This window comes from Oreochromis aureus, linkage group 1 (genome assembly GCF_013358895.1).
Source record: "Oreochromis aureus strain Israel breed Guangdong linkage group 1, ZZ_aureus, whole genome shotgun sequence".
NCBI classification, from domain to species: domain Eukaryota; kingdom Metazoa; phylum Chordata; class Actinopteri; order Cichliformes; family Cichlidae; genus Oreochromis; species Oreochromis aureus.
Window position 1 is genome coordinate 11,408,126 of NC_052942.1, and position 12,803 is coordinate 11,420,928.

General features: G+C 39.3%; 1 protein-coding gene across 1 annotated transcript in view; it reads left to right on the forward strand.

Moving 5' to 3' along the window:
- Positions 1-11,586, forward strand: part of kcna4 (potassium voltage-gated channel, shaker-related subfamily, member 4) — a 51,490-nt gene extending 39,904 nt beyond the window's left edge. Inside the window, exon 3 of the mRNA XM_031744468.2 lies at positions 4,381-11,586. The gene's annotated coding sequence lies outside the window, so the exon portion shown is untranslated. The remainder of the gene's footprint in view (positions 1-4,380) is intronic.
- Positions 11,587-12,803: the final 1,217 nt, after the last annotated feature.

Consider the following 12,803-nt stretch of genomic DNA (forward strand, 5'->3'; position numbering starts at 1 on the left):
CTCTCATCATGTTAATAAGCGCTCTGGTTTAAGAATAACGAGGTCACGGGACACCGGTCTTGCACGTAAAGGATCGTTGGACAGCGGTAGAGAATCTCACTGCGTCGCTGCTTTCATACAGTCGGACATCGTGGTCATAGGTGCCATAATTTTTTCAGTCAATTTTATCAAGTCCAGAATCATTCATACTTGGTATTTTTATACTTGTCCTTTCTGTAAATACCTGAAATAATTACACCGATTGTCAGCCGTGAGTTATTGTCCCTGATTATACCGTAGTAAGAAGGTGCAACTGGCCAGCTTCAGCTTAAAAGGCAAAAGGAGAGTCTATTAATTGATTTTCTTTTAAACAAACAATGTATTTTTGTTCCAAAACAGTAAAATGACTCTCCAAAAACAGGTGAACTAACTGTTGAGTCATTTGGATTATTAGCTCTATCATTCCCTCCCCTACAGTTTTATATCATTTCGAGCTTCAGGGCTATAAAATTGTCTCCCACATAATGCTGTACCTGAGGGCTCTGTTTCTGGCAGTCTCTACTGGGCGCTCTCTACAAACACCATAATGATTTTAAATCCATTCCCAACAGAAAAGCTGCTGCTGGGCTCTTGCATCGTGAATAGGGATGGCTTCTGGGTACGCAGGTGGATTGTCGGATGTGAGCAGGTTTGCGGTGGTGCTCTTGGCTTAGCCTTGAGCAACAGTGTCTCAATGTGGCACTGAAAATGGTCCTGCCTCCTACTGGTGAGCTCACAGCTGGGAGGCCAGTTACATGACAATATTCTCGCTAGATCTGTTTTAGTTTAGCAAATAAATAAATGGAATCTCTTGTTCTCATTTATAAAGTGTCTGTATTTTTTTAACCATTATTTCCCAGGACTGAGTTATTTAGTGTTTTCCAGGTATCTCTCCTTTAACATTGGTGTTTTACGGGTAATTCACAAATTGCAGACTGTCTCCTGGGCTGATGATTGTATTACTGAGAACTCTGTAGAATCACCCAGTAAAAGAAAGGCAGTATTATGGGGAATGATGAGATTCAATCAGTTCAGTTTCAATGGCATTTTCCAACTTCAAAGCAAAGTTACACTCATGTTTGAATGATTTGAATGCATCTTTTATCCTTAATCCTGGAATGTAGGTAAATCTGAATGTAAGTGATTAAGCAGAGATGTTTCTATGACTGTGAATTTTTTTTATTGTACTCAGGATACTGTGATACTTTGGGTATAATGTGGCTGAGTACTGATGTTTGTCATAAATAGATATATTATACAAATTTATGCAAACTTTTGCAGAAACTACTACTACTAATAATAATAACCACTCTGCACCTGCTGAGAAGTTGCTTTTTTTCATACATGATACGCTCCAAAGTTCCTTGCACAACAAATGGCTCATTCTAGTATTGCACCAACCCATTTAGGGTGAAATTAAACTTAATTCATTGCCATGATATGTGCTCATAAAATAATTTTTTTTAAACTGTCTTCACACAGTATACCATAATAACGGTTATAAACCACAGCAGATCACAGCATGGGTCGCCTTGCCTCAGGTGGCAGTGCCGCGAACATCTCCGCTAACATTATATTCAGTGTGTTTTTTGTTGTTGTAGTAAGTTAGTCATGGTTCTCTTTAGCTTTACGTTGCTCTACTTGTGCACAAACACACACACAGCTGCTTTTATTTCAAGAATTGCGACACGGTGGCATTTTAGCACCAGAATGCAATACTGTAAATCGCAAACAGTGAATAATATTAATGATATTCACTGATCTCTTCTGAATTCCCCTCTCAGGACGGTCTGACACTCAGTATATTGAGTGCTCATGCTGACATTATTGAATCCTATATTTGCCCTCCGACCATTACAGGTGCAGTGTACTGGAGCGCAAATATACCAAAGGAGCCCCCCCAACAAACAAAACCTGGAATGTAAACAAGCGCAGGTTTAGCTTCAAAGTCCTAATAAGGGAATTAGATTAAAAACAGTCAGTATGTTTGTTGTAATTGCCTTGTGCCTGCTGCAGCTATGATTGCATACAGAATGCCTTCAACTCCTGGGAGACTTTGTGGAAATCCTCAAATTATTGAGGTGGAGAATTATACAACAGCTGCTCCGTTTAAAGAGGACGCTTGTCTCTAATAGTGTGCATCTTAATAAGCACAAATAGCTGTGGCACAAAACAGTTCTGTGAAATGTTTCACCCTACAGGGGGTAGCCAAACTAACAAACACTTCATGAGGAAGGAATTTAAATTTGAGTTTAATCAACATTAAAAACAGCTACAGAGAAGCTTTTGTTTTTTTTTTTATGCGGCGTATGTCCGTCATCACGCCGCTGTAGGTTTCTGTCAGGCATGTGATCACAGTTTCTCTTTCATAATTGGAGTTTACCTGTGTTTGGCATACGCCTCCGTTATTTGTCTGATTTTAGACTAATTAAATACATTTTTTTTCATGTTTTGTTTTTTCTTTACTAAACATACAATTTTGACAACCAAGCTGCTGCTTTGCGTTTATAACCTGGTATGACGCTGACATCAGCTCTACTTTGGAGCAGCTGTTGTTATACTTGAGCAGAAACCAAAGATGACTGTTGATTGATGAGAAATAAACAGGAGCTGTCGCTGCCCTGTCCCTACTGGAAACCCCCCCACACACACGTGAAAATGGCTTCTTCCTGCTCCTTCCTTTCACAATAAAACTCATTAATATGTTCACTTCTGTACATCAAATGGTCCACGGAAGAAACTGAAGCAACTTACACCAGATTCTGATATTAAAATAAAAATGTTATATTTGATTTTACTTGTTTTTTCTCAATAAGAGATGCTTTTCCTTTTTTTGGTTAAGAATATTTCAGAATATCTAATACAGTGCACTACATTTAACTACATGGAGCTGAGTGTAACTGGCAACAAAAAAAACTAGCATTAGTGGCATAATGTAAAAAAGTTGGTAAAATACTACATTTTGGTTAATTATTCATTACAATTTAAAAAAAAAAGCATAAAATTTAATTAATGAGATATAAGTATCATTATTATTATTATTTATATATATGTTTTTTGAAATTATTTGTATTTTAGCGGTTGCGTAACACTTACACTACATGTATTTTTATCAATGAGTATGTCTAAATTTTTATTTAAAAAATCAACATATCAGGTGCTTATTTAAGCTTTCTTGTATAAATTTCTGCATTTAAGAAAAATAATATAACATATATATATACACAGACAAGAAGAGAAGAGAATGTAATATAATAAAAGGAAATCAGTTTTATCTGTTGGATGAAGGCAGACCTTTTTGTTGAGACAACCAAGAATATCCATCCATCCATCAGGGGTTGGGTCGCGGGGGCATCAGCAGAGAAGCCCAAACCTCTCTCTCCTTACCCACCTCCTCCAGCTTGTCTGGGGGAACAGCAAGGCGTTCTCAGGCCAGCCAAGAGATATAATCTCTCCAGCGTGTCCTGGATCTTCTCCCGGTGAGACATTCCCATACCTCACCCAGGAGGCACCCAGGAGCAATAACACTATTTACAGCTTTCAGAAGTTGCATACTTTTAAAATGCTTTAGCTATTAGCCTAACACTTGACATTTGGACATACACGCAGACATGCACAAGTGTTATGATTGGCCACAGTTTGCTGATGAAAGGCTTGATTTTTCTTCTTCTCAGCGTACACAACCTTTGCCCTGTTTGAGCGAGTCCTGCCTGTTTTGCTAGCAGCCGGAATTGACGAGGAAACTTTTATGTAACTGAAAGTCAGCGGCGAGTCATGCGCTTGTGTGGATGGGACTTAACTGTGCGTCTCCTTCTCCAGCAGGATGATGTTATCAAAAGTTGTGCATCCAAACAACAATGGGTGTGTCTAGTGCTGTGACATTAGGGCTTCCCCGGTTTGATGGGACGGTGCTAGCATAAAAAAACAACAACCCAAAAAACACTGGTTATTTCACTCAGTGTAAATAAACTGTATCAGTTGAATAAATCAGAACCCCCTGTCATTGGATGAATATGATACTGGCAGACAGAGTAAACTGAGATGGTTTTAAGTGCTTAATCTACTGAAGGATAAAGGAACGCAAGCATGTTAAGGGGTGTATAACAAATGGTTTATTTATGTAACTAAACCCCCATGTGGTCTTATACAAAGCTCAGACGTATCCCCTGCCAAAGTGCTTCAGAAGGAGCTGCTGCTTAATGACCCTGATGTTTATCTGTAGTGAGTGCATCTTGCCCAACTTTTGGGTGGGAAAGGAAAATATGCACAATATCAGCTTGGTGTTTGGGCAAATTGCTCCATGTTGAGGGTGCCGTTTCGTCAAGCATGATTATAGATTTCCTGTTTCTCTCTTTGTTGCAGCGCTGCCAGTTACAGGGAGAGGGAGTATCCCCGCACCCCGCCCGCATCTCTGGAAATCACAGAGAACAAGCAAAACATTGTGACCGGTCATCTTGAGCACAAGCGGACACTGAAAAGCAACAACCGGATGAGACTTGGCGTTTGGACAATTGGAGGAGAGAGCTGCTGTATGGTATCAGTAAACAAACCCTCGAAGGCTGAGACTGGAGTTAGCGTATGAGTAAGTCGCGGCCCAAAATGATTGCCTTAATTACTACACATATAAAGATGTATGAAGTGAAGATAACTAAGAAGACTTGTTCAAAAAAACAGATGTTTTATTTACATGTGAAAAAAGTGTCTTGTAAGGAACAGATGTGAATATTTTAATATGATAGAGATAATGTTTGGTCGTAACGTCGACATGTTTTAGTTGGGTCGGCTTCGTAGGTGTCATAGGTTACTAAATGGTGAGTTTGCTCTCTGCTTCTGTGCGGCCAGCAGTATGACTTTTTTGAAAAAAAAAGAAATCTCGTTTCATATTGTCAACCAAACAAGGCTGGCCTGAGTTGCTCGCTCATCTGCTGGCAAAAAAAATTAAATAACGATCTACGACACATTGTGTCATAACACATGGAAATCCTCGTTCGGAAAGTGTATAGGGTTGGGAGAGAAATACGAGACGTATATTGACTGGCTCAATGCAACACACTGAAATACATCAGAAGATTATCCTCTTACATTAAGATCCACTTACACTAAAGCAAAGATGTCAGGCACATAAACACCCATCATAAATATCAGCCACACTCACTTTCTATCACAGCAGACGAAACTCGCCGGGCTCTCACTGCTCGAGAATCATTGACGTAAAGACAAAATACCTTACGTTTTTTTTCTCCGATGCAAATTTAGAGCTGACCAGCTGCTTTGTTGATATGTTTTCACTTTGAATTTACCTGTATGCAAAAGTAACATGGACGTGTGTTCTATATTTTTTTAAACCTAGCCTTGATAATTACATTAACCAAAGGTGAAACCCTGAATTTACTGTATGTTGTGGACTTCTGGAAAATGTTGTGACATAGATGCACACTGAATAGGAAAAAAAAATGTAAATACCAGACGTTTCTACTTGTGTGTCCTAAGATGTGTTTCGCAGATAGAGTAATTTGAGACTTTTCACTTTCTTTGACTGTTATGACCATCCACCATAATCCTCTGTGTTCAGTTTGTCCGTTTCACCTTCTTCATATTGTTGCGAATGCTGCTCCAACATTCTTCAGTGTACTTTTTTATTTCATTTCTTCCCTTTTCTTCTTTTGTCTTTTTAACAAAACTCCCATTGAAAATCCACTTAACTATTTATTTGGCATATTGAGACATGAGGTTACTGATGTCATTTCTGCAACTTTGTGAGAGGGGTGCTGGCATTTGTTACCGCTCTTAGATCTGCAAAGTTGCCTGTGAATACAATGATTAGAAATGTCCACTGACATGCCAGTAGTAGTAACTCATATCACATACATACATATATAAATATATTTTAATTGTTTTCCTTTAAAAAGCACCCTTTACATACTCTATTTGCTTTAATTGGCACATGGAAGCTTGTGTCCTTCATCTTATCTTCCAAGTTCTCATGTGTGCTCTTTTTCTGAAAATTCATATCTGTAATTACCTCAATATAGTGACCCTTACGAAAGATGTTTACTGAATGTTCCAAATATTTCCTTGGTGTCAAATTCTTTTCTTCTTCTTTTTTCTTTAAATCACCCTATAGCCACAATATTTTAAAAACAGATGTCAGTGGTTTATTTGGGGTACAATTTATAGAAAAGATGTGTTTTCTTCGTCAGTTTACTTTATCATTGTGAGGAGGGATACCGGCAGTTTAACCAAGAACACCAGTGCACAGTAGCAGAGGTTAGGGACTGTCACTTTAAAAAGTTGCATAACAATAAATGTGTGAAAGACAGGAGGGGAAAAAGGTGATCCAAAAGGAGCAATCACGCATCCGATCGTAGCTAGGGATGCACACACACACACACACACACATATGTGATGCAGCATGTGACAGCAAACTGGTTTTGTTTATCTATCTTTTATGATGAGATTGTAATTTGAAGATGTCAGACTGTGCGCCTGTGCGTTGGAGTTATTGCAATTTAGTAAGAATGAAAATTAATACTCACTTGTAGCACCTTCGTTAACTTCTGATAAAATCTGTGCTAGCATCATGCGAAACCATTGATCACCGTAGGCTAGCGATGTAAAAGTCACACCCTTGGGCGTTGTGTCTGCGCTGAGCAGGAGGTTTCGCGTCATGGCTAAAACGTTGGCTGGACGAGGTGTTTATTTGCAGTTTACGCGTCAGAAACTGTTAAACTGTATTTTTTGGGCATAGTTTTAAGAAGCATTTGCAAGCAGTGACGCTAAAATAAATATTTGAAATATTCGAGAAGTCCAGTTGTTCTTGAGTGCGTCGTTGCTGGGATTCATGGTCTGTGTCTTCGACCGGATTTTTGCATGCTGCATCACATACACGTCCAATATTAGTGTGTGCTGATTGTTATTGCCGACTGACATTGACAGAAACATGATTTTCTGTGACGTAAATTGACTATGTTTTGCTGGATAAATGTTCAGCGGTAGTGTCATGAAGGGCGGAAACGCTTTAAAACAATATTCTTCTTGACTTTTGCACAGCAGAGGAATAAATGACAAAAATCATATCAGCACCTCCTATCATCTATCAGCTAAAGTTGTTTTAAACACTGCTGCTAGCCCAGATTTTACAGTCGGTGCACTTTTTCTTTTAGCTACAATTTACATGTTTCTTTAAAGTCACGTTAACGTAAAACCGAAAAAATGTTTACAAATATAGAAATTATTAAGGGAAACTGAAAGAATGAAATTAAAATATTTATGAAACAATATAACAAATTATCTGGCTATTTAGCACACAGACACAAAGCTTTTATCAAATTTTTAGTTGATAATTAAAACAACAGTTCATTATGCGCAGAGTTTAAGCTAAAACCAGCTCTAGGTACTTATCAACTGTACAGACAGTCTGTCTTTCCCCAGCAAGGAGGAAAAGCTTATTACCCAAAAATGTTGAGCTATTTCTTTCACAGGTAGATTAAATCAAAAATGTGACTGATGTCCAAAAATATATTTTCAGAAGTGATTTCATTACACTGATCTTGTCAGATTATGTGCCTGAAGCACAAGATGTTCCAAACCCAGAGAGGCCCAGGGACCGTCAGGAGGGGCCAGCACAAGCATTTGAAGCTGAACATTAGCTCACAGGGTGTTTAGATATCTGAGACGCAGCTATCCCAGATACTATCGCACCAACTGCCAGTGATGACCGGAAGCTGTATGACACTGATATATTTATGAGGGACAAATTAATTAGCTACAGCTTGGTGTTACCACAAAAGCCAAAGAGTAATATTCCCACAGGTTAGTAGACAGAAAAAGAACATGATCAGCCTGCCAATTGGTCCTGCAGGCCACCGCATTCAATCAAGCAGAGCAAATAAGCACCAAAGGAGGCTGGAGGAAATCTGGGCACTATGTAACCCATTTCCTCAATCTATGAATTAAAATAATTTATTTGGTTAGACTCGACAATTGTGTCAAGCTGCACTGATGCACAGCACTGAGTTATATCTGCTCTAAAATAAATACTCAGAAGAAAAATGTCACATACAAAGACAGAAGATTACTAAGGTGGAATTTCAGCCTTTGAAGCAGAAAATCATGGACGTGTACACTAAACAGAAAAGTCCTCAGATTATCCAGCTCCATCATCCAGGTCCTGTCGTGAGCAAACAGCAGCATCACTTCTTTAAACTTTGCACTGCTAGGCATTCCTAAGGACGCTAAAGTGACCTGCGGTAATAACTGCAGTGATAATTTGTTGTGATTCAGCGCAGCAAATGAGCAGATTTTACAAAGCTGCTGGGGAGGTTACCAACAGTCTGTGTGGGGACATTAGATAACACACAGGACGAGGTGAGAGGAGAACATTTTAATTACAATCGCCTCCGAGCTAGAAAACTCACCAGGGCTACATGTAAAACATTTCTGAATGCAAGAGTAGCTCACACAACTGCTGACCAGAGTCGCTCAGATCAGTTTTGAACTCAACACATCAACTTGAAACAAAATAACTAGACTCAAACAAAAGAAAACTCTTCTTGGGAATGAGTTTTAGATTAATAACGCCTCTTACGTAAGCGCCCACATTGTGAGAAAGTGCTTTTCTGTCGAGGCTCACGTATTTCTGAGGCCTAAACACCTGCGAGACTCTTCCGTCTCTGTGCAACCGAGCAAGATTACGTTTTAAGATGAATGCCTCCTTTAATCAATAACAAAGGATTTACTCACTGAAAGAAATCACCGATTGGTTTCTAAAGCCAAGACAAACAAGACGGTTCAGATTTTGCAGAGAAAAAAATTTCTTATGGTTTTTCAGCGTTGATCTGATTGATCCAAAACCATCGAAATTACATCCTCATGTTCAGCCGGGCTTTGAATTTAGTCCAGGTTTCAGTTTCTTTCTTACATTTGGGCTCCACAATGACAGAGCATTTCACAGAGCATCACAGTTATCCCCCCCCCAAAAAAAACAACCCCAAAACCAAGACCCTGCTCAGTGAAACAAAAATGTCAGTTTTACCTTTAAGATTGAATTTACTCTTCATACACTGAATTAGGTTTGAATTTAAAACCCTCTTTTTGTCTCCAAATATCTTTAAAGGACAAACCGACTGAGCCTGATATCTTCACATTGCACCCGGAAAGCACTGCAGATGCTTCCACGCGGCTCAGTTTGGATATTACGTCCCGCCGACACATACTGTACATAAATAAAAGCGCTGCATTATTATGAGGATAAAAGCCCGAGTGTTTACTGTAATATCCACAGCGTTAGATAACGGCAGAAACTCGTTTTATGTCTTAATCTCCTTATAAACAAGGTGCCCTGCGAGGAGCGCTGCAGAACTGTTGAGCGGTGACGCGGTTTGCTTTTGCTGTGAAGTGTTTTCGTGCTGAAAATTCAATGAACGCAGTGTTTACCTGTCCGCATCCATATATTTAGAAACCGGTCTGAGATATGAGACAAATAAAACAGAAAAAACTTTGCATAATTTGTTTGTGTCTGTTGGAAATACAGCTAATGTAAGCACAAAGGTCAGATTACTGGGTTTACAGCGAGGATGATCACATGACCACAAGTATTAAATACTAATTGGAAGCACTTTTAGTAGTTAATACAGAAGCAACTATAACTACACTTATGGTCATACATGTAACTCTACCACAAACCAGTGATATCCTCGCTGGATTTCTCAAGACAGAGATTACAGGGCTCAACCGTCTTTCATCAAAGCACGAGACATATGACTTTTTTTATTAAGTGTGGCCTTATCTCTTCGGTTGTTGATGGAATACAGGTTCTAGCTTCTCAAAATTCAGGCCGTGATGCTTTTATCATATCCCAAAATGTCTGAATGAGGATCTGAGTTCTTCTGGATTCTGAGGGAAATTGCACCAGTTAACAAATTGGCGGTAATAAAATGGCAGGACGAATGAATAAATAGTTGCAACCCTAATGGCAAGCAAGAGAATTTTTTTTGGAACATTGTGTAATTTCCCCCCTCGCTCTGTGATAAATGCTCTGTGTGTTGTGTCTCAGTAAAACGCATTAGAACGCGTGAAATTAGACAAAACACAAGCAAACAAACTAAACGTTTCCACCAATTCCGCAACACGTTTGCAACATTTAGACAAAACCAAAAATGGGAAAATTGCCGTCATCGACAGGTTCGGCAGTAAATGTGCTGCAAATGCAGAAAACACACTCTGATGCAAAGCGTCCGCTTCTTTATTCGGCCGTTGTCTATATTCCCAGCACGTTCTGTCCGGTTGCACGTGCGCACTGAATGCGGTGAGGATGATTGCTTCATTTAATTGTGTTTCGTCTATTTGCATGTTTTGGTTGATTACGGAGCGTTAGCTTCTCTGGGCCTGCCGTAATCCTCGCATCCAAAGTATGATTTAAAAGCCCGCAGACGGTCATAAAGATGAAACGTGCTGTTTTTCGGGACACGCCGAGCACAGAAAGATAATTAGTATGTGTCCTTTTACCTACAGTATGCAGATCAATTACTGTAGCCAATAATTTTGTCATGAACAGACTGCATGTGGGGCACTGCACAATTTCCCCCCCAAAACAAACCTCACAATTTACAGGCCAAGAAACAGTGAGCATGTGTGAATATCACTTTCAAGCAAACGGGCATTCTTTATGCACAACATTTCTAATTTATCACTTTGCAATTAGGTCAGAAACTCTTAATCTGTGAAACAGACGTGACAGTTGTTTCTGATTATTACTCCAGGAGAGAATTTGACAGGACAGAGACAGGGTTCAAAACCAGGATAATCAGGCGTCTATGCAAGCTGGTGCAGATTGGTCAGCTACAAGTAACGGCGGTCACAATCCAGCATATCTACTATTAGTCTCGATGATTCTCACGATCGCCTCACTCGCAGAGAAAATGCTGTCTCCGTGCAGCCACGAGGTGTTTCTACATGCTTGCTGCTCTGCTGCTGCAGTGTGATGATGACAATGATGGCGATTCTGTTTTTTGTTTAGGGGGTTGAGTTTACAAAAGTGTTTCACTATAACTTCTTCAAGTATCTGTACGCTTAATATTCAAACCGTTCATTTGCAATCGCCGTGTCTCTCATAAAAGACCTAAAAAAAAAATGGAGGGATAATCATCATTGATCAGTGCAGAGAAACTGGCAGTAGTTATTCATGAATATGTAAAATATTTCTACAGTTCAGGTGTTGAGAAATATCCATGTGAGTTTTGGCCAGCCTTGCTTTTATTCTGCATGATGCTTTGTTTTTGAGAAATATGCATCCTAATCCAAGGTATGTTTGTATTCCTTTCCCGAGGGTGCGCCTCTCCTTCTCCTTCACACACTCTCTCTCTCTCTGTATCTTTGGAGCTTGTCACTTTCTGACCTTAATTGTCCTGTTTTGTTTTCTTCTTTGTTTTATTTATGATTAATTGTTTTTATTTGTTTAGGTTTTTTTTTTTTGGTAAGCCTTCCAACTTCTGGATTTTCTACATTCATAACATTTTGTAGACAGCAATATGAGATGTGATTGAAATGGAATATGTGCAATGTTGATTAAAGAAAAATATAATATATTCAATAAAAATCCAGAAAACAGAAGTATGTTGCTCATCATTTTGCTGTCATACACAAACCTCATCTGAAGGCAGGTCTACAGTAATCTTATAAATCCTGCGTGTTTGCTTGCAGGCTGACGCGTTTTCTGGCCTCCATAAATACTCAGCATCAATAGCTACTCTAGTCTAATCTTTAATCTTCATTACTTACAAATATAACAGGGCGTATTTCAGTCTTCTATCCAATACATTTTGGTGCACCCATAGAGCAGATGTACAAGCCTGTAACTGATGGCATGGATGGTGATGGACTAGGATCTTCCTCGAAAGTACTTTAACCTGGACAGTGTGAAGAGAATCAGATTGGGGCCTTGTGAGTGTTTGCCCTTTCTCACACAGCAGGAGATGGTCTGTGAGTGCAGGTAATACTTTTTTTTCCTTTTTCTTTTGATTCAGCTTGGATGCAGGAGGCAGCACCTAATGCCCAGACAATTACCCGCTCTATGGGCTCAATCAGACATTATATGACTTTGTACTAGGGAGCTGACAGGTTAAAGACCATTTAATGTCCGTTCCAACTGACTCAGACATTTGCGTCCTCGCAAGCAGCTGAGTGAATTTGAGGACTGCGGTGGATGTGCGATACAGCTATAGTTTTCTTATGCTGTGTGATTATGGAGAGAAATATGCCTCAAAAGCAAATGTGTACGTTATGATCCAGAAGCGTAAGCTAAGATTTGCACAAAACTGGGCCATCTGGGTGTCGGTGCACAGGTGACAGAACACCATGATTGTGCATAACTGTCGATCCTCTGGAGGGAGTATATGGTAACTAATCTGTGTATATTTTGGAAAAAGAAGTGCAATATTATAACAATATTACCATTCTCTGATAATAGCAGGCTAATGTTAATGTTAAGCCTAATGGTGAATGGGTGTAATAACAGTTTATTTAACCTATGTTTTAACCTTCAGGCTACAGTTTAATGCTTTTAATTATTAAATCTGTATTTCCTAGTAGAAGACGAAATGCCTGCTTTATTTAAATTTTAAAAAAAGGAATCAAGAGAAAGCCCAGGTGTTCCACTTTTACACGTGGACATGAACGCAGCTCACATTTGTGGATCTGGAAGCTGGCAGCATGAAATTTGTCTTAAAACCCCACGTGGGCAAGCAATGCGATCTGTGCGTATCAGGTAATTGGTACACATGCATTTA